The following is a 3425-nucleotide window of genomic DNA, read 5'->3' on the forward strand; positions in this document are numbered from 1 at the left end:
CAATGTAGCTGCTATACCAGAGGATGCTACAGCAAAAGCAACATCAACTTGACCTCAAACTTTGGAGAGGATCAAATTGGTGAGAATTGTTTTGCCCATTCCTGCTGGTGTATCAATGAAAAACATTGAAGGAACATTCCTTTCCAAGCAGCTGCACACATGGTTATACACTGCTCTTTGCTCAGCATTCAGCAGAGGCTCCTTCTCTTCAACAAATCACTGTTGTTCAGGTCTATTATAGACAATAGGTGCAGTTCACTCAGCAATTCTGGATTGTCACCATCAAGGTTCATCCTTCCATGTCTTGGTAGTGGCACATGAAAGTATCCCAATGTCTTGTTGTAATTCACAAGCTTGTCTTGAATATACAACAGAGCCTGATCATGATGCCTCTCATCAATCATGATATTTGGATCATCGATTGTTCTCCGTTCTCTTTGAAGGTAATCTTCAGACATTGAATTCTTGAAGCGATCCCATAATTGTCGAGGTGTTGATCTCAGCAATCTTCAGCAAACCAAACAAATCTCCCATTGCTTCGGGGAGTCTTGTCCGTTCAGCATCTTCCATCGTCTTGCCAATGGTCGTCAGTTTGCAACAAACCTCTTTCTATAAAGACGTCTTTGAAGGAAGGAAGAATATGTCTGTCATGTGTTCTTGATGAATCGAAGGATACTGGCCCTTTTACGTGATGGAGAAGCAGTCTCAAGTAGTAGAGGTCACATCTCAAGTAGTAGAGGTGAATCGGACAGTGCCCCAGCTTATGGAAGGACTAATCAGAATCCTGATAACAGATGGGGATCTGCCCAAAAAGAGCAGGGAGAAGAAGGAATGACCAGAGTGAGACAAGTCTCTGATTACGTTGGCTGCTTTTCCGAGGTTGCGTGAAGTGCACATGGAGTCAGAGGCGGAAAGCCTGGTTTGCGTGACGGACTGGGCTATATCCCCACCTCACTGCAATTTCTTGCAGACATGGATAGTTCCCAAACCAGTAAAACCTTTTAATGACATTGCTAACAGTAAATAGTGTAATAACAAGTAACTGCAGATGCTGATTTACCAAAGAAAGATTTTTTTAAATGCTGAAGTAACCCAATGAGTCAAGCATCTCAAGAGAATATGGATAGGTGACTTTTCAGATCAACACCCTCATGCAGTAAATAGTGTACATAGCAACAGAAAATTGAGAAACGGCATTAACAAATTGGGAGTGATGAAAACGATGACAATGGAGTTCAGCATTGAATGTGGAGTCATCCATTTTGGATTCTAATTAAACACCACAGATTTTTTTTTCCCAAGAAGACAAGAACTATGGACGAGCAAGAATCTAACTGAAGAACCCTTTGTGGAAAGGCAAAATATATAAAAGGTCAAATGGATTTTTGCCATAACATCAAGGATACAACTCTAAAGTTAATGCGTGCACTCTCTTCTAGATTATTCTGTTCAGTGCCGGTAAATAAACCAGGAAGGAAATATGACCTTGGGACTATAGTGGGCGCCAACAACCCGCTGCTGCGCCCCTCTCCCCCTGTAAAAAGATGGTGATGATGTTTACTGGGCGAAAAAAAGGGGGCGTTGTAAGAAAAGAAGGCGAGGGAGTGTAGGAGTGTTATTTTGTGGATTGAAGGATGAATCAGGCTCCTCCTCTCGCCTGGGGGTGGGCGGTGGAGAGACGAGAAGAACACCTGTGTGTGGGGAGAAGGGAGCATTTTGAGGGCGGCGAGCTATTCCATTTGGGACTGGGGAGGCAGCAGCAGCAGCAGCGGGTTGTTGGCGCCAACAACCCGCTGCTGCGCCAAACTGGGTGGCCCTTGCATGGATTACTGAGTCCATGCCAATCAGTAATCACCCCATACATTAGCACTACCTTAAACATTAGGGATAATTTACAATTTACAGCAGCCAATTAACCTACAAATCTGTACGTCTTTGCAGTGTGGGAGGAAACCGGAGAACCGGCGAAAACCCACGCGATCACAGGGAAAACGTACAAACTCCGTATAGATAGCACTCGTAGTCAGAATTGATCCCGGGTCTCTGGCACTGTAATACAGCAACTCTACCACTGTGCTGCCCCAGGTTCCTTGAATTGACCTTGGAAATGACTGGACAAAATATTAAAAACCTCCTAATTCCTATTCTGTGGGAGAATGATAAAACCAAAACTCCATGGAATGTGCAAGATTTGTAGATAGAGTATGGTTCAACATAATAATATTAAAATCTTTATCTCATATATAATTAAGGTTCTAGAGTACATATTATAAAATCAGACGATAATTTAAAAAACTCAATGTACAAACCACTCACATAATCTTTATTCTTAGAGAAAGGAAACTTAGAAGATGAATATATTTCTTTTAATCCTTGCAATTTGTGCCTGTTTGGCAAGGCCAGCTCCTATGATGTGTAGGAAGCAACTGCAGATCTAGAAAGTTGGAGTAACTCAGCGGGTCAGGTAACATAAAGTAGAAAACATAGAAGACTGAGGGGGGATCTTATAGAAACATATAAAATTCTTAAGGGGTTGGAGAGGCTAGATGCGGGAAGATTGTTCCCGATGTTGGGGGAGTCCAGAACCAGGGGTCACAGCTTAAGGATAAGGGGGAAGTCTTTTAGGACCGAGATGAGAAAACATTTCTTCACACAGAGAGTGGTGAGTCTGTGGAATTCTCTGCCACAGAAGGTAGTTGAGGCCAGTTCATTGGCTATATTTAAGAGGGAGTTAGATGTGGCCCTTTTTGCTAAAGGGATCAGGGGGTATGGAGAGAAGGCAGGTACAGGCTACTGAGCTGGATGATCAGCCATGATCATATTGAATGGCGGTGCAGGCTCGAAGGGCCGAATGGCCTATTCCTGTTTCTATGTTTCTATAAATGATTGGAGTAGAATTAGGCCATTCGGCCCATCAAGTTTACTCCGCCATTCAATCATGGCTGATCTGTCTCTCCCCATAACCTCCGACACCGGTGGTAATCAAAAAATCTATTTATCTCTGCCATTAAAAAAATCCACCAACTTGGCCTGGATCTCTTGAGAAAAGGAAAAGGTAACGTTTTGGATCAAGATCCTTCTTCAGACTGAGAGAGATAGAGGACAATGTGTCCAGTTGCCCTTGAGAAGGTGGTGGTAACAATTCCTGCAGTTCCTGGTATCTAAACTTTTTGAAACCAAGGGAGTTTTGGTGTTAAGAGTGGAGACAGGTGTGGCAGGTGGGATAAGGTCGAGCTAATATGTTGTGGGTGTAGTTCTGGGCTACTCTTTGGAGGATTAAAGTGTAGATTAGTTAATTAGGTTGAAGTTCTCCAGACTCTTTGGTAATGTTCAAGCCAGGAGTTAGGCCTCATCTGTGCTGCTAGGAGACCGCCTCCATGAGGACAGCCAATCCCGAGAGCGGATGTTGTGAGGTGGGGCAGAAC

The sequence above is a fragment of the Rhinoraja longicauda genome, chromosome 6 (genome assembly GCF_053455715.1).
Source record: "Rhinoraja longicauda isolate Sanriku21f chromosome 6, sRhiLon1.1, whole genome shotgun sequence".
In the NCBI taxonomy this organism is placed as follows: Eukaryota; Metazoa; Chordata; class Chondrichthyes; order Rajiformes; family Arhynchobatidae; genus Rhinoraja; species Rhinoraja longicauda.